At 39.2% G+C, this 27057-nt stretch overlaps 1 long non-coding RNA gene across 6 annotated transcripts in view; it reads right to left on the bottom strand.

The window, feature by feature from the left end:
• Window positions 1-6839: 6839 nt before the first annotated feature.
• LOC138107881 (uncharacterized) overlaps window positions 6840-27057 on the bottom strand; it is a 372717-nt gene continuing 352499 nt past the window's right edge. Inside the window, exons 5-11 of one of the 6 annotated variants that reach the window (XR_011149750.1) lie at window positions 16382-16459; window positions 14968-15069; window positions 14545-14729; window positions 13028-13167; window positions 11580-11707; window positions 10273-10312; window positions 8267-9988 (exon numbers count right to left, since the gene is read on the bottom strand). This is a non-coding gene — a long non-coding RNA (uncharacterized lncRNA). Of the gene's footprint in view, window positions 6925-8266; window positions 9989-10272; window positions 10313-11579; window positions 11708-13027; window positions 13168-14544; window positions 14730-14967; window positions 15070-16381; window positions 16460-21008; window positions 21060-27057 lie in introns of those variants that run through there. The other 5 variants (XR_011149753.1, XR_011149752.1, XR_011149751.1 and 2 more) reach the window with 5 other exon arrangements.

Below are 27057 nucleotides of genomic sequence, written 5' to 3'. Positions count from 1 at the left end.
CAACTTTGGTGAGTGACTCAGGGAGTTGGAGATCACACCATATGACTAAAAAACTTCATTTACCTTTTGCATTGACATGTTTTCTGTGCACTGGCAGAAAATGCCAGGTTTTTTTTGCCACTGCTAGAAACACTTTTCTTAGTCCAGAAATAATAAAAATAAAGAGAAAAGGAAGAACAAAATTTAGGTCCAAGTGAATATTTCTAAATTATTGGTAAGTGATTCAGTTACATCTAGTCCTTTCCAAAGCTTTCAAGCTTTGTAGGATGTATATATTGGAAAGGGAAAAATGAAAGGAGAAATACCAAGAACTCTCTAACCAGCAAGGACTTGTTGCACATGTAACTCATTAGCTAAATTTGTCCAACATACACAGTGCTTGAGAGATGCACATTCTGTGAAAAAAGTAGGGTTCTTACATTATGCCTGTGAGACAAAAGTAAAATAAAGAACAGGAGATACATAAATTATTGGCTGTGAGTCCAGAGGCAAGTTCGGATAATGATTTAATATTTTAATGTCAGGGAAAATCATTCTTTTCAGTCACACCTTTATGAATTTCTAAACTGAGCAAAAAAAAATCCCCCCTACTTATCACTTAATTGATTACTATTAAAATGAAAATGTATAACTTTTGTTTAATAAAAGCTAGAAAATTTCAAATGATGCAAAATTTCTTCAAACTTCTCTCTTAAAAGCCACACACACAAACCCTCATTGTTATCTAAGTTGATACTAGCTTTGTCCCTTATTTACTGCCCAGCCCTAGCATTCTTTCTGGGTGGCAACAGCACAAGGCACACTCATGGGCAAACTGAAGTGACAAGCAAGCAAGGAAAACAGGAACGAAAGTGAAAAGTGTGTACTTGCTCTGCCAGCTCTGCTGCAGGGTACTGAGGGTATTATAGCTGCATTGAGTTAGTCCTACAATTAATTGGCCATTATAGAAAAATCTGACAATTATTAAAGAGAACAACCCAACTCTGAAATGCTGGGATAAATTAACATGTTGCAATCCTACTGACATCACCAGCATGATTCTCACGGAGAAATTGGTGTTGTCCCTTTGTTTTTTCAAGTAGGAGTCATTCCTTCAATTGCAAATTCTCCTTCAAATGTTAACACGTCTGGATGGCATAAATGTAGCAATCCTGGAGACTGTCATACAAGGGGGGCAGGCTGGTTTGATACAGGGCTTCTGCACTTCAGGTCCTCAGTGTCTGGGGTGCAGCCTAATCCAAGGGGTATAAGATGCAGGGTTAGGATATGTTTGTTGTGGAATAAGGCAGTCTGGAACATCCTTGTGGGTATTTACTCAGAGAAAACAGGGTGCCACCTCAGTGATTGTTTCTATGCATCTTTCTACTTGCTTTCCAAAATAAGCAAAGCATCCAATCTCTAAAAATACTGACTACTAAAAAGTACACAGTTCCTTAGGGAAACAAGGTTTCAACATAATTGTGTCATATGAATGTTTGCCTGTCATCTGTTTGCTCTTTCCCCCCAGTTTTAACTCCATTTTACAGAAGGGCAGAGGTCTCAGCGAGTCAAGTTCTGACAAGTCCCGTGCAAATTGGGGGCAGCTGATGGCCCCACGCACAGCAGCGCTACCCTGGCCACGCACTCAGTGCTCCCTGCCAGGCACTGCAGGCATGAAGGACAGGCAGGCCTGACAGTGGACAAGCAGGAGCAGTAGGGCAGGAGAGACAGAAATCCATAGGAAATGAGTCCTCTTTAGCTTGGCTGCCTGTGGGCCAACTTGTTAACTGATTTGTACAATAATTTTCCTCTCGGTTCTTGAGTTCTACTGAAAATGATCTTTCTCGCCAGTGATGCTTTCCAGGAACAGACTGAAGTGCTTGCTTCAAAACTCCTGACAGTATCCTTTATTTGCTGAACAAGGGGGCACAGCAAACAATCTTTTTCTTATGTTTTGCTTTAGCCTTGCTGATGCCTTTTCAGTGAACTATGAGCCAAATTCCTTATTTCACTACTTTAACAAGTGTGTAGATACTGACATCTCCAATCCCACTTTCCCAGGTCAAGATCATGTTTCATTAGAGACCAACTGAGCCTGCAGAACTCTATTTTCTCGTAAATGCTGGTCTCACTGATCTTAGTGGGAGAGCATGTGTGGGCCGGGGCCTTGGTACCTACCTGTGTATGTACATACTTACATTTCATTCAGAGATTCAATTCAGAGAAACCCTGATGGTTTTAATTCTGTCCAATAGAATGCAATATCAAATACAGAGCCTGTTCCTATAGGCTCAGTTTGAATGTGGCTAATCAAATGAAGTCTGTCAGTACTCCTGAGAGTAACAGAAATCCAGAGACACCAACAAATCACTATTAAAAGTGCAGGAAGGCTCATTGGGGAATGATTGCAGCTTTCCTACTTTGTTTTGCTTAGTAAATATTTGATTTCTGCTGCAGGCAGAAATAAGAATAAGTTGAGGCTTAAAGAAAATATTTGTTCTAATGAAAGTATTTTGTTTGCTAATAGTATTACCACCAAGTGAATAAAAAAAGAGCTGTGAACTCCATTGATTTAAAAAAAACCCCAGAACTATTCAGAAAACCAAATATATACTTAGGGTTCTAGGCAACAAACATGAGATGCACCCTAGGATAGTAACACACATTCATGATTCTATACAGTGATACCATTTCATGGCTTGTCTGGATGAAATAAATTAAGTAAGTTTGTATTGTCCACATCCAGTCCCTGTGATCTAAATACAGGCAAACCTGGGAAATCTAGTCCAGAAAAAAAGCAGCACCTTTCCACCTGGGAGGAAGTAACAAATTCTCTCATCACTCAGTGAGTGTGTGGGGTAGTTTGAATACCCCTGGTGCAGACAGCAGGCAGGAGTAAGGCTTCTCACTTCCCACCCTTGCACCCTCCCCAGCAGTGATGGAAGCCCAGAGCCCACCTCTGCACTCTGCCAACTTATGGCATCCAGGTAAGCAAAAAATTACTCATGTGAATTGGTTAACTGTCAATGCTTCTCACAACATCTTTGGATTCATGCTATGGCTGTGATGCAAATGTTTGGTTTAGAGTAATGGTGCCTCACCGTCAGTAACTGACATTCTGCATCATCTTTCCAAAACTAAAGGTTTTGAAAGATGACCTCAAAACTAAAGTTTGCAATAGCAGAGAGAGGATTTCTGCCACTGCTTGTGCTCAAGCAGCCAGGAAGAGTTACACTCACTGAAGGCAAACTCTAGCTGATGCAGTTTCTGGAAGTCTATTTGCTTCCTGTGTTTCCTAAAAAGCTGAGATCAAGATATAATTCCTATCTTCTAATAATATGAAAAAAAATTGATGTGCTGCTAGTTTGGGAAAATATAAACTTTGATAACCTATTTCTGATTCTGTTTCAGAACTGCTGGAATGGTTTGCCTGCTGTCCTCATTGTAATGGTTTGTGCCACTGCCCAGGAAAAATCTACTGCAGCAGTGTACTTATCCATGATGAAAATTCCACATGAGTAACACTCAGGAATATTAGAACCAGCCTGTATGCATATGCACTTAGAATTAAAAATTTTAAAAACCAAAAATAATAAAAAAAAATACCCCAGTAACTCTGTCTTGACCTTAATAAGCATAGGAGTGTCACCAGTCTAGAAGCGTATAACTTTCATATCTAAATATATCTGTATCTCCGTATAAATACTCATCTGAAGAATTTTATCTGCCTCGAGAATGTTAAAAAAAAATATTCAAACAGCAATTCTTTGGCCTTTAGGTAGACTTGAACAGTTAAAAATAGCCCAGAATCCGGAACGACACCAAAAACAACAGTTCTTCTTTGTGCTGAAGCCATTGCCCAACTTCCCAGCGCTGATCCTGCCTGTGCTCCTTGCTGCGCTGTAAGTGCGGCAAAGGGCAGACGGAGCCCCAGCCAGTTTCGGCCCTGGGGCTCGCTGGAGCGTAGCTGGAGAGCGGAGCTGCGCCAGGCCCCGGCGGCCGGAGCTCGCTGCTTCCAGGGCAGCTCCGCGGAGAGAGCTGGGCTGCGCTCCCTGCGCAGGGCCAGGGCAGCTCCGCGGAGAGAGCTGGGCTGCGCTCCCTGCGCAGGGCCAGGGCAGCTCCGCGGAGAGAGCTGGGCTGCGCTCCCTGCGCAGGGCCAGGGACAGCGCTGGACCCTGCCAGTCCTGAGAGGAAACCGCAGGAGAGCTGGGCCGGGTGATTTCACTTAGGGAAAGCCCAGACTTACAGAAACAGCCGGCTCTGTTTTGGGAAGGGACAGACCCTCCGGACCTCCAGAGCACTGTGGGAACAGTTCTGTCACTTTTTTTTCCCACTGAGCAGGCCTGTTCCCCTGAGCAGACCCAAACACTTACATGAACGCTGTATAAATAAGGTTATAAAGCTACTAATGTTCTTTAACTATAAAGAGATAATACCAACCATGAAACCTGAGCAGCTTTTTCTTGTCTCCTGCACATATGAAAGATGGCATTAAAAGAGATTAGTTTAAACCACTTGCAATTTCCTTTATGCAATAAAAGATTTTCTTTGCTTGGAATTTTCCTATTTATAGTGTGTATTTGGACTCAGGATAGCATAATACTTTCCTCAGTATCCCTGCTTTTAATGATGCTCGCAGCATTTGAGCCATTCATCAAATTTGACAACTGAAACAGCTAGGAGTTAATGGGAGCATGAGCAGTTTGACAAACACAGTCTATTTGACAAGGCTGAGGTCAGGACCAAAAGAACTGCTCTTGGTTAAATAAATAGAAAAGCAACAAAGTAAAGCAAAGCAAAATCTCTGCAGCCATTTATCAACTTTAAAAGCCTTTTTGTTATAAGAAACATTAAGTGAAGCTGCACACAGAGATGGGAATTAAAAGGGGTTGGAAGAATTCAGCTGGCTTCTCTTTTAGGTGAAATTAAAAAGCTCAGTAAAAACTGAGGGATTATGTCCATAAAGCTGACATGCAGCTACATAATACCTAAACCTACACTTTAGAGCTGTCTGCTTCTGAACTGACTTAATATTTTAAAGAACAGGCTTTTCCTAGATAACAGATTGATTCAGGAGGCACTGAAAGTAGAATGGTATCACGAGAGATGACTTTGCTGACATCTGCAAAGCAGGAGAGCACTGTATGGGCATGTTCAGGAGCACAGCTGAGACTGATCCATCCACTGCTGCTTCGATAACAAATTTACCTGATAGCAACCTGCGCAAGGGGCCTTCCAGAGAGACTGCAAAGTATCAGAGCTCTGGGTTTAGACACAATATTGCCTGTAGGAAATTCCTGGACGTCAAATGACTCCTGGAAGCTGATAATTAGTGCAGCCACTAATTTCCTGGCTTTGCTTGGTTCACGGAATTTTTTTTTTTTTTTTACTTGTGGACATTGGTTTGGGCTCATCTGTCCAAGACCCTACAGGTTCTAGGAAAGATAGAAACACTGAATCTGTTCTTGTACTCCCTGAGTAAGATGTCTTTCAAAGCATGCAGCACACTTAGAAAATAAAGGATAATATCTCTCTCTTTTTTTTTTTTAATGAAGTACACATTAACAAGCAAAATCAAATCCTTACTATTCTGGGTTTGGTCTTGCATTCTATATATCAGAGTTGGTGTTCAGGAATGATAGTGTTGACTTCAAGGAGAACAAGACTGACTTTCTTCTGATTCAGCTTTCCTGCTCTTTAAATTTGGGAGCGATGCTATTCTCATGACTAGATAAGGCAATACAAATTTAAGCACTGAGAAATTCTTGGATATTATAGTTGTGCAGAATATTTTCTAATAATTTTCCTACTTGATCACTTCATCTAATCATTTCTATCACTGTCCAGAAATCACCAGTACTGCTAGGGAATTTCCATCAGAAGCAAGTAATCTGGCAAAACTCAGTATATTTTTTGCAGTCCTAAAGGTATCAGGAAAGGTCTTTATGGGTTTGGTGCTGGACATGTTGCCAGATGAAAAAATTCCTTTTCTTCTGAGACTTCTCTATCCTTTCTATTGCTTTAATGCTTTTATGACTATTGGCACTTTGGAGATAATAAAGAAAAAAAGCATGTATTGAGGCACAAAGACGGCAGAATGACTCTGAATAGTTATAAAATTTACAGATTAATTTGGTGCATCTTGTTTTGCTAATAACTTTTCATTTTTTCTTTCATAAAACAATTTGTACACCTAAATAATATACTTAACAACTCCTATTGCTGCTGGGAAATGATGAAAGATTTCTTTTCCTGGAAGTGATTGATCATGGTCTGGATAAATGAAATAATTTTCCCTCTTTTCATTATGCTTTGAGCAAAACACCCATTACAGCAGTACTGTGCAGCCATTTGGAGCTAGGAAATGTATTCCATTTAGCCTGTCAAACACAGTTTAATTCCTGTTTTAACTCTGCCTCTTTTCCAAACCTCCTTTTCAAGACTACACTAATATAACCTAATTTTGACAGAGCATTCTGGACTCTGGGCAGCTCTGACTCTTGAGCTCTTTACCATCTGGAATGGGTTTTTCTTCTGCTTAATACCAGAGCTTTCTGGTTTGTTTGGTTTAGTTGTTTTGCAATATACAACCTACAGTCATCTTATAAAATAATTTATAGCACTCATTTGACCTCCTTTTTAGAACTTTCTATTTGGGAAAGAAAATCAAAAATAATCAAAGCAAGCTCAGCGCTAGTTTGCCTTTTAATAAAAATGTTTTTACCCAAAATATTGGCGTGGATGTCTGAAGATTACACTCTCCTTTCCAATGTCAACAACACAAATGTCTTTTCTAATGGACGTAATCGTTACTTTGTGTCCCGGCTACGTTGTATTTGGGGGGCTCCTCTTCTGTGTTGAAAACCATAAAAATATGATAAAAATGTTCAGTATGACAAAAAATTTAGTGATAGGATTGTACCTAATCTTCAGTAAAGTGGGATCCTGGAACAGAGCACAAGAAAAGTAACCCTAATTTTAAGATGGAACTTCATCGGTTCATGTAGAATTTGCATTATTAACATTTTTTTTACTCATGGAATCACATAATAGTGAGGTTTGGATTCAAAGATTCAAGAGCTCTTTTACAGTCTCATATCTCTTGTAAATGTTTTATGGATGGAATTATTTCTCAGTGTTATACAAAGAAAATACCATTTCACAAAGGCTGGTTTGCTCTCTACTTGAATATTGGTGAGCTTTTGCTTGTTTTTGAAATTCTGTGATCAGCATTGTGCTGAACTGCTTAAGGAAATCAACCCCATTCATGTTTTTGCCCTCTTTTCTTAACCAAATTGAGTTGGTGCTGGGAGATTTTCACTGCAACAATAAAAGACTTCTCTTTAGTCTAGTCCTTGGGAAGTGCTGGCTAGGATCAAGAATCTACTTTCACTTTACAATATTACTGCAAGCAAATAATAATACTAAAAATAGTATTATCAAAGCCATCATTAGAGGTGGTGGTGGTTCTCCATAGCTGGTATACAAGAAAGACCCCTGAATAAAAAGCAGCCTGCATGAGGCACAAAGAGTAAGAGAGACAGAAGGTCAGAGCAGTTTAGGAGAGTCTTCCTCTGACTAATCCCAGAGTAAGACTGTCAGACCCTTGAACTGTCCTCAAATCAAGAACTAAGAAAATATATGAGATATAAAATCTGAAGCTCATCTTTCTGGTTCTCAGGAAGCACTATTCCAATTTTTGTTGTATTTTACTCTACATCAAACACACTGGTTGCTATCTCTATAATTTAGTGCATTAGTAGAAAATACTACTTTTGTGCCAGATCAGGTTATGCTGAGTAATAAATCTTTTTAAGCTATATGTCTGTATATGTACCTTTTCAGTGAGAGAAACTGTAAAGTAAATTTCTTGGACTGTTACTGATCTCCTAAAAACTACACACACTGCTACATTAGAAGCTTTTACTGTCTATGCTGCACAAACCACAGAGCTGTGTTCAAGTCAGGCATCTCTCCTGTCAATCTCACTACTATTTATTGTTAAAGGCCCAGCAATGTGCTGTGTCTTGTCACACTGCTAACAGTGGCAGCCCTGTCCCACGTGTAAGAAGCCTTCTGAGTTTCAATTTTACTAAAACTTCTAAGTCACACAGAGCAGGTAACCACAGGCACTCCATTGGCTACATCTTTTTAGAATTTAGGTGTGAAAGCCAAGGGAAGATATAAAAAGACACTATTTAATAGAGAAAAATAAGAGGCAAACCCTTTCTTTCTTTCTGGATTTTATTTTGCCATTTTTTTTTTCTTTTGGTTTGTTTGGGTATTCTTTCCTGCAGGACAGGCCACAAAGTAGGATTTTACTCAATAGGGACAGAATAATATCCACTGCTGCCCCTCACTGTTTCTAGTCAGCATGGATGGACTGAGTCTTCAAACGGGATGTGAATATGTCACATATAAATGAGAAGGGCTGCACACACACATTTTCTCTGAAATTGTCACAGAGATGAAATTCTTCTGGGTAGGTGAGGATATAAGATTACAGATACTTTGAAGGCTGCAAGCAAATGAATGGAAGGCTTTCCTGATCAAACTGTGTTTCAGCCCAGTTTACCTGGTTTCTGTAGCAAGTTATACTATGATCTCTCCTTTTTCATCAAAACATGATTGGGTGGCGGCATCACTATTTGATTCATCTAGGTATTGACAATATTTCACTATTGTCCACAGAAAACGAAATTATTATTAAAGATTTAAATGATGGGATGACATTTAAAGTGCAGTGACTCTGCTTTTTTTATGACAGCAGGCAAAGAGAGCTTTTTATCAGAATTTCTGCACAGTCACAAGAAATTATTTGCTTTAACCTCAAAATATTTTGTAGCTAGAAAGTTTCAGCCAGACTTCTGTAATTTTATAACTTAATTATGGTTGCCTTCATAGAATAAGAAATGTTTATTAAATGATTTAGACATTGATTCATTTAATGTAAAAATTTACATAGAAATTAGTGATTTGAGATGGTAATCACTTCCCCCTCCTTAATCTGTTCTGCTGTGTCAATTAATGTGGTCATTAGAGACTACTTGCCCTTTAAGCCAGCTCTGAGAAAGACCAGAGCAAAACCAGGCTGAAGTGAAAGACATTCTGCAAGGATGCTGGCACTTGGGTCATGTCTTAGAGCTCTAAAACCTTTCTTAATGTACTGCAGATGTTGCTAAGCTTTGAGCCTTTTCATTTGCCATTTAGGTCGTCACAGTGTTGCCAAGAGAGCTATTGAATCAGCTTAATCCAAGAATTAATTATATTAATTCATACAGAAGTAACTGAAAAGACTTAAAGAGTCAAAAAATCAACTGAAGGTATTATATCCTGAATTCAGTAGCTAAACCAACAGACAGGACAGTTCATCCACCTTAGCAAACAGTTTTTATTTGGGTGCCAAAATTGTCACTGCTGGTTAACCCACTGAGGCGTTTGGCTGGAAGAGAACAACTGTTGCTACTGGGGTATCCAGAGTCAATCACAAAACAGATGTTCCAGAGAGACTGAAAACCAGTATTTTTAAGTAAAGACTTATAAAAGCTTCCTTTTCCTTGTCCCCAAGCCTTCCAGTCAGAGAAAACTGTGCTTACTGTATTTCTACTGATATTTGTAGTTTTTAAATTCAGCTCTCAGCCTTCATAGCTGTTGTCTTTAGGAGGAGTAGGGAAGTGAATCCTTTTGAGCATGAAAGGCAAAAACCCCTGGAACAAAGATTTTACCAAACACTGCTTCTTCTTTGAGTGTTCGATGGAAGTGTGACTGCATTGTGCTTGTAACTGCAAGCGCAGCTAAGAAATCTTATATTGAACTCAGTGGAACTTCCTTATTTTACACACCAGGGCACTGCTGATGTTCCTGTTATTGTCGCTGTTCCTTTGTGATGCCAGGCAGTCCCCATAACCTCTGGGTTATGGCTCCTACTGCCTAAATCAGGCTCATTTGAGAGGAACTAATTCAAACACCAATAACCTGAGCAAACACTGAAGGGAGCATTAGAAATCATCTAGGGAAAAAAAAAAAAAAAGAAAAAAGATGCTGAAAATTGTCCCTAATTCTGTTAATAAAATAGGCTACTGGGCTCATTCTTCTGATTATTTTTCTTACAAGGGACAGGAGTGGATGGAAGGAGAAAGCAACTCTAATCCAGAGGAATATCCTAGTGAACACCTCCAAAGCATGTGACTATAAGTATTAATGGGGATATCCTTGAGAGAAGGTAAGACTTGGGGCCTGCTGCACCACAAGCTCTGCCTTCAACTTCATCCAATTAAAATAGTAACTTTTTACCTCCAACCCGGCTCTGGTTTTGTGTAAAGGACTGTACAAGCTGCAAAGAAAGGAAGAAATCAAGTCCTGATATTGTAAATAGAAGCACAGTACCCTTCAAACCAACAAAAAATGTGAACTTAGTCTTATATACTTGCCTGGTTCAATAAGAGATTCAGAATTAAATCCGTATTAATAAAGAAATTAGCTACAAATCCAAATCTGCATGTGTGTATTCATATGAGAGAGACTGCATATATCATGTACACAGGCTATAAAAATATTCTACACATCATTTGCAATCCAGCTCTCAATCTCCTGCCACATGTGAAAGTCAGATCAGTATTAACTCAATGGTCAAAACTGTGTTGCAAGAGCAAATATCAGTTTTTCTCAAAACAATTATATGGCTTGGTCATGTAAGATCACCCCACTATTAGAACTGAACAAAATAGTAGTACAAGAATGTTTTATGCCAAATCTCAAACCACTAGTACAAAAGAGTGTAATTTATCAGATCCAAAGGAAAACGCTATCTGACAGAGCCAAAAGTCCTACTATTCATACATATCTAAGGGCTACTGATCAATAGAGAGCACTATGCTCTTTCATCCAATAGGTTCAAGCTTAACTGATTTTCATGGCTTCTTGAATGCTTTTATGACTAACAAGGCATGATCCACATAGTGCTTTGTCACCGATTTGCAAATAATCTAGTAAGGTGACAGTAATAAATCACGAGTATCATTAATAAACCACCATCAAACAAAGCAGCACACTGAAAACAATGTGGAAAATGCACAGATAATTCTCCAACTACTTTGGGGAGTAAACAGGCTAAACACACAGTACTGCTTAAGAGCTGTGAGTTCAATTCATAGTAAACAAATACATCTGAGCTGTCAGAGATTTCCTATCACAGTTGGCAAATACTGCTTCTGTGTTTCTTCAGGGCAGGTTCATAGGGGAAAAAAAAAGAAGAGAAAAGGAAAAAAAAGAGATGAGAGAAAACAAAAATCTAATTGAGTAAACCAGTGCTTGGAACACAAGAATACAATCAGCTTGGTGATGCTTGTATGCTGTTAAAATAACATTTTATGCCTGTTTACTTTTTAATTTTGTACCTCATAAATACCTACAGTAGCTAAAACTGTCAATGGTGCCACTTCAAAGGGCAGTGGCCCTAGGAACAAGATCTTTGAGGTTTGGCCTAGCCACAGTGTGGTTAAAGTTATGACAGTGTTTCTTTAAATCTAAAATCTAGCTGGCATAAATCCATGAAAAGCACACATACCTTCAAATGTGAAATTCAGGATTCATTTACTTACCCTTCAGGTGTGGATTTAATGAAAGCTGGGCATTTAGCATGGTAACAAGCTTCCACAGACTTCATAGAAAAATCCAGCTCCAAGATACATACAGCAAAAGCAAAGCAGTCATTTTGACTCCATCATCTCTGCAAAAAATGCATACAAATAGCAAGTATTTACTTGAGGTGGAATCCTAGAAGCACAAATTGTAGCTGTCACACAAGTTATGGTTGGGGTGAATGCTAGACCTTGGTAGCACTTTCCTCTGGAATGAATAGAAAGTCAAATTACTTAGCTTTGGACCACTTTGAATTAAAAACTAAAAAATGTGTTTCTTTTGCTTTTAGTTCCCAAATTTAGCAGAAAAGTGGAAAAATTACAAGGGGAAGTCAGCTTCCCTGGAGATTTTGCCCTGACCAATGTTTTTTGTAAATACCACAAGAAAGGTTTTGCCTACCTTATTTTCAATTCAGCATTTTAAGGCTTTACTTCTGATACAAGGATCATCTGAATTCTTGAACATGAAAAAAATTCCAATTAAAATTTTTAGGTGCTTTTCAACCACTTCTCTGGTGATCCTTGAGCAAATAAATGTTTGTGTCAGTGGCTTGACGAAAAATACATGATTAGAGCCAATACTAAAACCATCTTTCCTCTCAGCCTCGGAAACAAACTTTGATTCAATACCAACAGCCATGGAAAAGAAATAAATCAGGTGGTGGCTAACAGCAGAGTGAATAAGGGTTTTCTCTCTGAAGACCAGAGGACTAGACCTTGGTTTGTTACAGCTAAGGAACAGGTATTACAGATGGTTATTTACAGGCAAAACTCCCAGACTCCAAGGTAAACCATTCCCCTTTCATCTATTTCGGAAAAATACAAGTCCTAAATAAATACTTAGAGCTTTTCTTTTAAGGTGGTAAGGAAAACTGGTGAGGAAGAACCAAGGAGGAGCTGAGGGTTGTAAGGAAACCACCGAGCTGGAGGCAGGAGAGAAGGAGGGAGGGGAGCTCCCAGCAAGCCCTTCTGGCAACTTGGAAAGCCCAGCTCCTCTCTGCAGCAGCCTGAAACAGCAACTGATGTCCCCAGCAGCTACCACATCCCATTTTCCACATCTGGGAGTTTTAAATGGGTGTCTGTGGAGTTCTCTTTAGAATACCAACATGCTGAGACAGCAGTGGGAGAGGGGCTTACCCCTCCCACGAAAATGCTGTGGTATGTGGAGCCACAACAGCACTTCCCACAGCCATGAACTGGACCTCAGTATCTATGCATACATTTAAGGAAAGCAAAATACTTTTACCAAATTTATTGCCTCTAGATACTTTGAATTTTATCAAAAGAAATTATTGGTCAGAATTTCTGAGAGAAAATTAATTGGTATGAAAAGAAAAAAGAAAACTCATTTATTAAAAAGAAAAAAAAAAATAGGAGACCCTATGCAAGTTAGTGTTAACAAAACAAACCTGAAGCTTAAAGTCAAAGTGTGACCGTCACAACTTTTCTTCAGCATGTGATTTTGTTTTTTTTTATTCAGAGGTCACTGCTTAGTTTAAATGTGACTTCACCTTTTGGGCAGAGATGGCCCTGGAGGCCAGATACTCAGCTGAAAAACAGATAGATATACGTGGAAGTGGATATTTATAAAACTAAAATGCCTAAAAACATTTGAGGGTAGAGCTAGGTTGCTTGCTGACATTTGCCCTGCACATACTTCCTATACAGTCATTTTGTACTAACACTACTGAAGAAGGACTAAGTGTCCTTCATTAGTTTAGTTATTCTCTTAAGCCACAGAATTACTGCTTCTTTTAACACTTATTCCTATAGCTGCAAATGAGTAAAGAGCCCCCAAACCTGAGATCTTTTCCTCTCAGGATGAACCCCTTCACAAATGCTTTTGATTGCAGTTACAGTTACCCCTCCTTTTTCCTACTTTCTTACACTTGTCCCTTTCCCTTTAACAAAAGTTTAAAAGAGATGATATCTTCTCACTTCCCACTCCAAGATAACCCTTCCCAACATCTACCAGGCAGGCCTTCATAAAAAGAAATGAACTTGTTCCTCCTGTGCAGAAGACAATATGGGAGCGAAAGCTAATTTATGCAATCCCATCTCCTTTCTCTGCCTGAGTTTCAACACGGGGCTTTGATATTTCCTCCCAAGATTCTTGTCCACAACATCCCCCGATGTGCTGCCATCGAGCAGCGAGTGTCAGCTCTGCTGCCGGAGAGGGAAAAGGCTCAGCCCCAGGAGATGCGGTGCAGCAGCGCAGCCTCGCCCTCTTTGATCTCCTGCTCCAGTGCCCGGCATGCTGCCAGGTTTGCTCCAGGGGTGACACTCGCCCTTTTAGGGGCCCACAGGCTCACTGTGCTGTTTAACCCCACGGTTATGGCAGGAGGGAGGGAATGCCGGGGGTCCTTGGAGAGCCAGCGGCAAAGCCGAGCCCCTGACCCTCCTGCCCCGTGACGCTGCAGCACTCGGTGGCTGCTCTGGCTCCCATTAAGTCAGCGTGGAGGGGGATCTGAGAGGAGGTTAGGGGAGGGTCTGCTGGACCCACACTCCTGTGGCTATGCTGGAAATTAATTCCCACATATGTGCTGCAGATGGGCCACAGCCCCTTTTCCAGGCTGCAGCCTGCAAATAAACTTAGTAGCAGCTGGGGAGGGGAATCAACAGAGCCCCACGTGCTTTAATGGGTTCTGTGTTTCTGCATATGGGAGTATTCCCTCCCCTCTCTAACCCGTACAAATCCTTCTGTAAAGTCCCATAAACAAAGCTGTGGATGTAATTTTGAATGAGAAACTTGCCACCAGGGAAAACAGTGGTCAGGAAAACACAACATACCTTTTTCTCCAAGAGGGTGTTTTGGTGTGTTTTCATAGATTAAAACCAGATTTGGCTGGTTTGAGCAAAGCAGGCAAACTTCTGACCTTTTTTCACATAATAAACCACCCCCCTCTGCCCAGCCCCGGTACCTAACCTGTCCTAAAATAGCCAAGTGGAGCTTGGAGCTGTGAGGGAAGCCAGCCTCACTGCCAGGTGGGATGTTTGTCAGCACAGCACGGACATGTCCATCTCCAAGACCTTGTGCCCTGGTCTCAATCCAACAAAGCAGTCCAATGTGTGATTAGCTTTATGTTTTCAGGGACTGGTCCTCAACAAGACCTGAAATTGAACATTTACAGCAATGCTTCACTGGATCAGCCCCATAGTGTTCAAGTACTTGCTGGTTTGAGATGCCAGTATGCACCAAGAAAGGGTTGTGGCTGAGAGACCAGGGAACTTTTAAAGCAAAGCATGATTTTTACAGCTCCACATGGAGTTCAAAGTTAGGGAAACCTGCACGATTCTATTAAGTTTAGCTAAACAAAATCAAGTTAAAGAAAACTTCCTATTTCCAAACCTGCATCCAAATGCAATCTGGGTGCCTTTTTTGTTCGCTAAATGAATGCAATGAGATAAACATGATGACTTCAGAGGCTTCTGTCCTCAGCAACCTTTGAACCTGGAGTTAAATAGATAATGCGAAAAATGAGGTACCTGAATTATTTGAAAAGTAATTTTTAGACAAACTGGCTGTCCTGTGGCAGGGGCTCTGACAAAACATGCGAGCAGCAGGGTCTGTGCACGCACATGTCTGCGGATGTGGGCAGGTAGGGAGAGAAGGCAGAGGTCTTTATTTGGTTTTATATTCTTTTATTTTCTCTTTCATTTCTGCCTGTGATTATTTTTTCATCTCTTTCTCTTTGTTACTACCTTTTCTCATAATCTTCTCTTTATTGCTGTGGTGCTTGCACTGCCAGGGAAAGACCACTTTTTTCTCCATCATTCATTCAGTTCTTGGCAACAAAGAGCACATGGGTAGATTTTAGGTGGTGTGTACATGGTTGCCAAACAGATCACATTTCAGTTTCTTACCCAAGAGAATAGACAAATCCACAAGCATCATCTTTCTACTGTTCTAGATCAAGGTAACAAGATTAACTTCAACTTCTTTTTTTTTTTCAAGATGTAAATGTAGCAAAGAGGTTACTGATAGAAATGTAGAGAGAGTAGTAAAGACAGAATCCATTTGTTTAGATTTTCTCAGAAAATAATGAATCACTGTAAATTTGAGCTATTTAATCAAGCATCAGTAATAGTCTCCCTGATGATTATGACACTGCTGAAAAAATCACATCATTGCCCACATTAATTCTGTGTATTTTCTCTTTTAGCAGTAAATTGAGAAGCCAAAAAAAATAATTTTACAGCTTCTCTCAGTGTTCTATAAAATAAGAGTAGAACAAAATTGATTATCTGACTTTTTGTTTGGTACTTTGGATAAGTTGAGACAAAAGAATAGGAAAGGAAGAAAACCAAAACTCCCCCTCCCAAATCAAACAAACATAGAGAAAAGCAACAAGTAAAACAAAACATGTTAAGGTAGTACAGAATCTATGGCCAGGAAGTCATCTCTGACCCTCAGAATTTTTGGTTTTCTCTTATTTTCCTAATTTTAAACCCCATTTGGGGTTTTCTATGTACGTGGGCCAGGGTGTGTGAGGATGCCAGTGAAATACAAAAAGAACTGAGGAACAGGCTCTTTTGAAGCCATAACTACTCAGCTCTTTTCTGTTTGCTTTGGCTGTTGGAGCTGTGGTAGGTGTTTCCCATTTCTAGTCTTCACACCTTTATTATGTTTGGGTTGCATGTCAGAAATATTTCAGATGCTGTGGATCCGACTTCCTCTTGGCCCAAGGAAGAAGATGTTCCAGTGTCCTATGGATTTCCACTGTGCTGCTCAGGAGACTTCACCTACCATTACAAGGGCTTACCATTGCAATGCTGGTGTTGGTGCTTCCACTGGCTGCTGTAGCCTAGAGCAGGGACCAGTGAGCCTAAGTCCTGTGAGCCTTCAAAATTAAAAAAAACAAAATGAAAGAAAAGTGTAAGACTCTCAGACTTGATGGATGATAAAAACAGATCTTTCCATTTAAACCTATAAAAACTAACCTTCTTCTGGCCATTGCCCCTTGGAAGTCAAAGGTAACTAATGCTCAGCAAAACCTGTCCAGGATTTGTCCCTGGTGGCCCCTCTCCAATAGCACAGTGACAGTCTTACTGTAACACATTTCAGCACAAAATTTGCTCCCCAGCTCATGGCCATTGAAGAGCTTGCAATTCACATTTTAAATTATTACTTATTAAAGCTGCCTATGGAAAACCCTTTGAAGCATTGACCACACCAATGCTAGACTTCTGACATGAAAATATGAGCTTAAAAATGGAGGGAAAAGAGTCCATTTTATGATGGCTTCCCACATCTGATTGCTTCCTGTTTGGTTCACATTGACACACCTTGTCACCACAGAGATGGGTCTCCCCAGCAGAGCTGGAGTATCGAGTGTTAGGATTGTCTGCAACCTTCTGCAGCCCTACAAAGCAGCCTAGCAACCCCAGCTGGCCTTTTTTTTCTGTAAAATATGCCACAATAAGGGTAAACACTGCAAGTGCAGGAAGCAGAGGTTAGAATTCAGAACGATTTAGGGATGCCAGTGCCCACACTGTGCCTGCCATGCTTGATAGGGACCTCCTCAGGAGGGGCTGCTGCTAGTATCTGCATTTCACTTTCAAACACACATTACATGTTTTAAACATTTTCTTCTGGCCCTCATTATGCTCGTCCTAGGCTAAAAAAGCTTGAAGGGTGTTTTAAAAATGAGAGGGGAAAAGGCATTGCCCCTCTATATCTCCATGCTGTAGCCCTAACTGGCCTGACTGCCCTGCATCTACTTCCCTCTGATGAAAGGTATCAACACGTGTTAATTAAATACAACTGTCTTTTTTCCTTCCCACATTTTCCCATTTCCCCTTCTGTCGCCTGTCTTTATTTGGTTTTATATTCTTTTATTTTCTCTTTCATTTCTGCCTGTGATTATTTTTTCATCTCTTTCTCTTTGTTACTACCTTTTCTCATAATCTTCTCTTTATTGCTACTTCGTTTTACCTGCCTATCAGCTTTTTCACCATACTCTCTCCTTTCATTTTACCTTTCCATCACTCCTTTTCCTTTTTTTTTTTCCTCTCTGACTTTTTAAATGGCCCTATGTCTTTCCCACTTTCTTATTTTCCATTTCAGTAATGTATTTTAGAAAATAATATTTTCCTCAACTTCTTCATTTTTTTCTCAGTGATAAACCAGGTTAAATTCCTGCTCTTTCCTTGGGGGGGGGGGGGAAGAAAAGATAGTGAAAAGTTAGTGGAAAGATGAAGAATGTGGAGATGACATGTCAATGAAAAATACTAGGTTAGCTCACTAGCCATATAGATATTGTCTAACACAGGTTTTTTGCAAAACCCATCTTTCCAACATAACAAGAAGACTTGTGTTTATTTTTGAGCCAGTCAGCAGCTATTTCTTAAAGTATCCTGAAAACACCTTATAATTCATACAGATAGAACAATGTTGTTTTCTCTGAGCTGTTTCCTGCCAATTCAGTTATAACTGAAAACTGAATTTGGAAGCACCATTTGTGGCATACAGTATCTAGAGTGGAAGTTTGTTTAGGACACTGATAAGTCTTAAGTACACTTGATAGGAATTATGAACTACCTTAGGTATGATTTAGAGCTATTTCCTTCCTAAATAGAACAGTAAATGTTTTCTGTGACTGCTACAAACTCCAGAATACAACAGGAGGCATAGAACCACTAGTGCATCCTTGATATGCTCTGTTCATCTTTCACAATGCCAAAAAGGTGTTTTGGCTCTGTGTCGTTCCCTTCAATGAAATTTTACAAATATTTGTGTTTTGAGCAGGGATGGGAAATTGTCAAATGTTTTAACTCAGGATACCATTAGCATAGCAAAATCAACAAGTAATTTCCCTACAATCTGCTTTCTTGACAAATGTCCACTTCCTCTCAGGCATCAGAGAAGATAATTCAAGAAGACATAGTTCATATGGGATCTTGCCCCTCTGGGGTACTTCTAACACTGTCTCCTTGTGTAACCTGTCCTTTCTTTCCCAGGTGATATGTCCTGGTAGGATCATTTCACCTGGGTTTCACTGGGGGAGCCTACTGAATGTAGCTGTGGAAATCTAATAGCTTTAAACTGCAACTCAAAGCAGAGGCCACCAAGGGCAGTTTTGTCTGGTTTAGTGAAGCTGGCTTGTAAAATCACAGCCATTTCCCAAACCAGCTGTTAAACCCACAGACAGCAAATTCTGATCTGCATTACAGTGCCTTTCTTAGCAAGTGCTGTGCCTGTCATGAAAAATGGCACCACTGCCTTCTCCACAGTAAGGATCAAACCCCATGTGAACATGCACTTGGGGAAAAAAAGGAACTGCCTTGCTGGGTCCCTGTTCCTGACCTGCATCCATATCTTCTGGCCCCACACTTGAAAACAGTGGACAGCTCTTGGGCAGCAATGCTCCCAACCAAAGCGGTTCAAAGCTGCTGAGAGACTGGAGACAAGACGTTTTTGAAGTTGCCTGTTTGTTTGTTGGTCACAAGCAATAACAATACATTCTTAGGGTTTACTCAGCTTCCACTGAACTCCCAGCTTTGACATTAAGTGGACTGAGATCAGAATTTAACATTTAAATTAAATGTTATAAATAAACAATAATTCAATTCCCTCCTCCTTCTCTTCACCACAACATGCATCCAATCACAGTACTGATAAACTGCAATTAAAAATGCAGTTGCAGTACAAATTAATAGGCACGTGGCTTTGGAAATACAAAATTTTTACTGAAATAATTTCAGAAGTATGGAGCAGAATAAAATGACTGTCAGTTCTTCCATATGCTCTTGTTCAGGCAGGTTAGGAATGTCATTTTGAAGTATTCCACACGAACTCATAGAACTAGATTTGAGAGCAGACTTGCTTTTTTAAGTTGATAGGCATTTGTCTTTTAATTTTTACCCTCTGATGTGTGTTAGCAACCAGTAAATGAAATAGAAATATTTCCAATTGATTTTCTTTTTAATCTACTTATCTCCTACTTATCTCCTTACTACTACAAAGTTCAGATCAAATATGGCACAGAGGCACAGCAACATAATAAAGCATTGCCAAGCATAACAAGCTGCCTTTCAAGGTACATTTTTTTTAGTGACTTTTCTGCAGCCAAGAATTAAATTAAAATAATGGGAGAAAGACAGAAAGGGGGAATTAGCACATTTGACTCAAATATAAGCAACCCACAAAATATGTTATGAATCAGGAAGATTCCCATCATCCTACTTATCATGTTGGGCCAGACTATATATGGTTTCTCCCCAGATGTGCAGGATACAGAGGAAGACATTCTAGGACTACACAAAACAGCAAGTCTTTGAGGACATACAGGTAGGACCTATGAACCACCCTGGCAAAGGCTCTAACTCTCAGCATGCTGCATTTCACACAGCACACAATTAAATTGTAGTACTCACTGATACTGGATGCTACAGACATCACATGGGGTTCAGAGAAGGATCAGACCATTTGGAGATGATAGATCTGTTACTGGGTATTACCCATAATGGCAAATAATACATCTATTTTAGAAATTCCCTCAACTGTTGGCACAATCTGGAAAGAAACTCCAGGGTGGAAACATAGGTTCTATGATCTGGTCTTAAATTTTTCCCAAAGTACCATGCAACAGCAGCCAAGGGGACCTGGGGCCAGATGGGCTGTTGGTCAGACATAGCTCTGTGTCTAAGTAGAAGATATCAATTAGTCTTTTGTTTGTTTATTGTCTCCCTTTACTCACTGCCATTTCAGATAGCACTCCCTTGTTCTGGCGTGGAAAAGATTTTGTTATCAGTAAGGGGTTATCAGTTCTTTATCAGTTAGCTATCAAAGGTTATCATGCATGGGCCAGAACCTCTGATGAAGGCAAGAAAGCTTTACCAGAACATCTGAAACAATAATGATATATGTGGGTTGGGCTAAATTTATTTATTTATTTATTTATTTATTTATTTATTTATTTATTTTTAGATGCAGATGCCAGTGACTTTCTTTTAAAGCTTCCTACATACTTTTCCTCCCAAATTTAAAGAAATAAAGTGACTGGACAGCATTCATTTTAAATTCCCAACATTGAAAGGCTGAAAGCTTTTGCAGAAGCTCTTAAAAGTTTATGTTGTTCCCTATTATAACTGCTAATACTACATGATTGGCTTGTTAATATAGCTAACTCACCAGCAGCATTCACATTAATTTGCACCTTTTACTGTGTAACGGTAGTGCTATTTATTAGCCAGACAGCCCATTTTTAGTAATGTTATAGGAACAGAGCGTGCATTACACAACAGAACTAGGTTACACCTGCAGCTGACCATTTCTATATTTATGGCTGTCTGACATCTGTAATGAATGGCAAATGGAAAATACTTGTTTTTCACTTTGGCTCAGTTGGTTTTTTTTCATGTTTTAAAAATAAAAGTGAAGTGAAATACCTGGCATTAATTAGGGATTTTAAATATCTTCAAGTCTCTTGCCAAGGTGCCCTGGAGAAACAGAACAGATCCTTAGGGCAGTGCACAGGAAAGAAATCGTTAGCCAACCTCAACCATCACTGGAAAACTTGACTGAAAAGGCACAGATTGCATTGCAGTTCAATTTGTAATCATATCCAGCCCCTTTTACTTCAAGTCTCAAGTACTAAGGCCCCTCATTGTATGAGTCTAACTTTAAGACGGGGAATTTACCATGTATTCCTAACAGAAGATCAAATGTTTTGCAAACTTTATGACAAACTGGTGGGCTTGAATGAAGTTAGGTAGTTCCTGATGTAATGTTTCATCTCACAGTTGTCATCTAATTATTGTTGTTAACATGCAGAATCTATTTTTTTCTCCTCTCTCCCTCAATCATGCAACCATTTCAGTTACGATAAAAAGAAATCCTTTGCAAACCAAATAAAACTCAGGCTGAAACTGTCCATAGTACCAAATTCTTATCACTTAAGAGATTTGAGAATTTCTGTTTAATTGTAGCAGTATTTATGTAGCTGGTCACTGAAAGGCCTGACTGAAGAGATACAGGAATTTCAATAGGGTTTTTAAAAGTAGTATTTTAAAGAATAAGATTTTAAAAGAATTTAAAAGAATTAAAGGAATTTAAAAAGAATTTTTAAAGAATAGGATTTAAAAAACCCAAAAAACCCCCATATTCAATTGCCTGCAGCACACTCAAAGATAAAGGAAATACATATTGAGATATATTTTTTTTGAGAATACAATGACCAGAGCCAAAATAGCCAATTGTCACAAAGCTGGAAATACAGACAGTAGGTAGTCTGAGAATAATGAACAATGACCATGGTCTCCTTCTCTCTTGAAATCAGATCTTTTTGTTTTATCTTAAGGAATCCTTGATCAGGTACAAACAAAATTATTTTCAGATTTTAAGGAATAATCCTATTGACTCAATTTGCCTGAAACTCTTTTCTTATTTTTAGACAGGGACTTTGTATCAAAACTTAACTTCTAGGCTCTCTTTTTGTCCACAGAAGGGTAAAATCTCCCTGTGAAAACAGTCACAGTGAACATGACTTTCAAGAGGAGAAGTACAAAGGCTGTCTCATAAAGGACTTGGTTCTTCCTGTTGCATTACCTTTGGTCAACTGCAGGTAAAAGCATTTCAGGGAGGCCAGAAGGAGATTTCTCCACTAGGCTGGAGAGAATCCAAAACACTTGAATTCAATGGCATTCATACCAGTTCTCCAGCATCAGCTTTTAAAACAAATCTTCCAAATGTCTATGTTCAGCTTCACTATTTGAAATGACCAAGATTTATTCTTCCTAGAGGCAAAACTAGGGGGATTTCCCATTCTCACATTCTTCTGCTATTTAGTAAAAAGCTTTGTAACCTTGTGACAGGGCATATATCACTCTCCGTAGAGATGCTGATGCTACAGAGTTGGTAGGTGAATGCAACCATCAGAGTCTTTCAATCACAGAGAGATTTGGAAATATGTGAAATGAAATAGAACAGAATGAAATCTACCAACAAATCCAGATTAATTGCCCTTCAAAGTTAGTAAATTTGGTCTTTGGATTAATGAAAGATATCAACTGACAATGTCTTGGCTGGATTTTAATTTAATTTAATTTAAGTGTTCATAACCTGCATTTTTAATGACTGTTTTAGTGTGCACCATCATCTGAAGGATTTTACTGTCATTCTAATGCATGGGAAAAACATCACTTTCCATCAACTTCCTTTTCAAAACATCACATATATGTTTCCCTTTCATGTGTCTGCAGCATAGAATGGAGATTTGATAGTCAAGGTATTAGCAAGGCTAATCATAATTTAATGAATGGAAACTCTGCCTTCAGTTCATCCTGACGGGGTTGGTAGTAGGGGTGATTCTTTTGTTACTTCTTTTTGTTGTTGTTGTTGAGGACATTCTTGTGGGTGCAATTAAATTCGTGCCAAATTACCTGAAATAATTTGTGGTTATTAAATAAACCAGCCTCTGATGTGGAAAGTGCATTGTTCCCTGGCATTCCAGAGACTTCCTTTTTTTTTTTTCCCACAAGAGATTGTAACAACTGATCTGTGACAATACTGCTTTGTGTGTGTTGCCTCTTGGGTGGTGGAAGAAAGGACTAAACCATGCCACAAAACTGCACATATGATCTACAGCTGGCTTGTCACATTATGACCAAACAAAAACAATCTCTTGACTTACAAAAGCTCTTTAAAGAGGCATCACTCGCAAGGTTAACTACAGTGGTTGACAAAAGAGACAAGGTGCAAATGATTACTGTGTTTCCCTGACACTGAATGAAGTAAAAGTACTGTGTTGGCTCAGCCTGATTCTCCATTGGGTATTTATTTATACTTACCTGATTTCTAGGACTAGACTTCTAAATTTCCTAAGAATTGCAATTTCTTGTTTTACTTTAACTTGAACCCTTTGCAACTTCACTATCATTACATTCAGGTGTTTGACCAACTAGTTTTTGTAACGAGGCAAAGCTCATTTGTCCATGAACATGTGTTTTTATAAATGTGGAGCTGGACTGATTTTTTTCTCACAAAACCTGCTTTTCTTGGTCTTTCAGTGAGCAAGGATTCCATAACAGTATTTCTTAATCAGTTGTGTGTGACAGTTGCTTATGGTTCTTACTGCTCTGCCTTTCGAGGTTATTTTGCTATGAGATTTCTTATTCCTGAGTGTTTTACCACTTCCAATGGATTCAGCTGCAGGAATTCTATACTCACCACTTTGCATGAGTGAGGGCAGACTGCGGTGTGTCTACATTGGCTGGTCATCCTATATATCAGGACTCACATCTTCTCCCATTTGGATTGGTCTGAGCCAAGAGTAACTCAACCAATATCAAATGGCAGGAAGTTGACACAGGACTGACATAAATGAGAGAAGAACCAAAAGGCCATGTTACACTGTGGTGTTTCTGGGGCAACTCCATTAGCATCAACTATTTGAATTGGGTTTACACTAGTGCAAAAGAGAATTTAGAAAAATGCTACACTAACTCATTTCACTGCTCGACAAAATTAGCTGGAAAATCCCAACTAGTCTGTCAGGCTTTTTTTACATTTCCCATAGGAAGTATCCATTTTAACACAATCAATATCTTTTCTAGACACTTGTCAATCTGTTTGGCCAAACAACATTTACACAGTCAGCAAATTAAGAGGTAAAAGAAGATAATCAGGACCTCTCCAGGTACTTTCTTTCCACAAACAGTGTACAATGCTTAATTTCCTACCAGGAAATTATAGCGTCTACTGAGATTTCAAGATCTGATTAGTTTCAGAGGCTCAGTTTTTTTAAAAACCTGTAATTTAAGGTAAAGGTATAAACATTACAGCCACCCTATGCCTGAAATCTGGAGAAACCTGGTTACTGCAACCCCTTGGGGAAGAATGGGACCCTCTAGATTCTTGCAGATAAGGTATGAATAACATTCACATAAAGCTCAAAGATTGCCCAGATATACACATTTAAAATAATTATGGTAATTAAATAGAGTTGCAAGCAGCTATAGCTCCAGGCAACACCAGTTAAATGTAAAGAGAAAACATCTTCTGCATATGTTTGTGATTTATGTAATTACACGCTTCTACAAGCTACACACCATTCACTGGCAAACAGCCATCTCTTCTTTCATTACAGTTTAGCCACAGCAAGTAATATACTTCATCTGTTTGAAAAGCTCCACTTAATAATGCCACCGAGGATGTATACAACAACACTGGGGAGTGAATGTGAAAAAATTAAATGTCATTCGGCTCCGTGTGTGTGTGCACGCCTTAAAAATAGCTGTTCTGGGCCTGTTTCTGACGTACATCATGAATGACTCCACTTCAGACAACTAAATTACACCTTATGTCAGTGAGAAATGAGTAAAATCCAAGGTGTGTTTCGTGTATGAGATTATGTGTTTGCTCTTGAGAATGACTGCTTTTCTCAATGTAGTAATTTCTGAAAATTAAACTGTACTGGGCCATTCTGAGGCAAGTCCTTACCAAATCCAGTGAGAGAAGAGCGAATGAAAATGTTACCTGAACAAAAATGGATTCAAAACTCAATAAGCCTCTCTAGTGCACAAGCTTCCCTCTGCCAATAGAAGCACATACAAAGGATTTCCTTCATATTTCAGAGATCCAGCCTCTGGACTACCCTCACACACTCACTAGAAACTTTTAGCCAAGCTTCAGTTAACATTTTCAAGCCATTAAAAAAGGAAAATGAGAAGGAAAAAGTAAATATTTTCCTCATTTCATCAGACTTTCAGATTTGTTACTACTCAGTATAAAACTTGAGTCCATCAGGTTACCTGTCCAGTGTGTATTTTTTCAGAATAAAAGGCATCTGACTGCTGTTCTCTTTAAACCAGTTTCACCAGACACAACTGATTTTGCAGTTCTCTATAAAGTCTAGTTTATTTGTTCATATATAAGAGATATAATAAGTGCAAGACACTGTCCTAGTACAACAATGTGTGTGTAAATGGGAGGAAATATGCTTGGTCACTAGAAATGAAAAGCTGTGCCTGTAAAATTGTGTACAATTTATTATAAATATTATATTTTGCTTCTGCAGTTGCTTTTCCATTTAGGTGTGCAATTGTGTCTTGAACTATTTCACATTTGAAGTCATGTATAATCTCAAAGTTGCCGTTATGGAAAATATTTCTGAGTATGCTCTGCTGCTGATGACACAGTGCCTAAGTACATAGCTAAGAGAGACATTATACTCTATACATGATATTTACAGTATACATAATCCAGAGTCCAGTGTGACATCTGAGACCAAGTTGAAAATTCATTTCTGCTGAACTCGAAAATGTATAAAACATCAATATTTGTCCTTTCCTCAACTTTTCATTTCAATGCCAATACTCTGTTACTCTTAATATACTTTCTGGCTCTTCACTGTATCTCTAAAGGATTCCAGGTTAAGATTTAAGATTTTTTTAAAATTTTTTTGAAATTTTATTCTCTGCCCCCACCCAACTGCTGGAAATGAGGAAACCTACAGTTTAGGGCACTGAAAGACAGGTGTTCTTGCCCCTCCTTTCCCCTGAAAACTCTGTCGTGTTCTCACCACTAAACTGAAAAATTTATCTGTTAGAGTCAATATGCATCTTCTGTTCATGCAGAAAATTATTATTCTTTTCCTAAAACCTTATATTTTATTTAGAAAGCTGACATGTCTTTTTCTTTTTAAACTCTCTTCAACAGAGAATAACACGAAAAATTCCCCACACAGTTGTCAGTAGTCTCCAGATTAGGATAGTTGAGTTGCCTATGACAGGAAGAACCAAACCTCAGTTTTTGCTCCAGTTCACCCTGACCCGAGTCCTGTGTCTGAATCTTGCACGTTCTGGGACTGACTAGAATTTACTCAGTACCATGGGAAGAAAAAAGCAAAACAAAAAACAAGCAAGGAAAAACCCCCAACACACAAGGCAAACACATCTTTAGTTAAGGCAACTTCGTTATAGATATTCCTATGACTTCTAGATACTTTCCCAAATCTGCATTGAGTTGGAGTGAAAAGATCCAATCTGAAGGCAATGCTTCCTTATTTTAGCCAACAGCTGGAAGCACAGCAGCCCAGAGGGAAAAGCAAAAAGAGTTGCAGCATCCTGGCCTCAGAGAGGACTTGTTTTAGGAAGATGCAGAAAACCATGTGAAGGCAAGCACAGTGTTGTGGCTCATGGGCCACAGGCCACCTGCCAAGGCCAAAACTGAACGAATGCTGCTTGAAGTGCTCAGGATCAGCCATGGGCATAGCAGTCACTGTTAGAGTCATGTCCCTGTCCTGTGCTGGCCCGAGAATGTTAGACTAGAATCAAATGAGACACACCATTCTGCACATACTAGACCAAGATAATAAACTAGAAGCAGGGTGATGCAAGGGTATAAACCATTTTGTGGCAAGAAATACCTTTTCCTCTGTGTGTTTGTGCAGCACAAGTGTGTGACTGAGCTTTTCAGGCACTGTTACAATGACAAAGT

The sequence above is a fragment of the Aphelocoma coerulescens genome, chromosome 3 (genome assembly GCF_041296385.1).
Source record: "Aphelocoma coerulescens isolate FSJ_1873_10779 chromosome 3, UR_Acoe_1.0, whole genome shotgun sequence".
Taxonomy (NCBI): Eukaryota; Metazoa; Chordata; class Aves; order Passeriformes; family Corvidae; genus Aphelocoma; species Aphelocoma coerulescens.
Note: the sequence above shows the minus strand (reverse complement) of the source record. Positions and strands in the feature narration are given on the sequence as shown.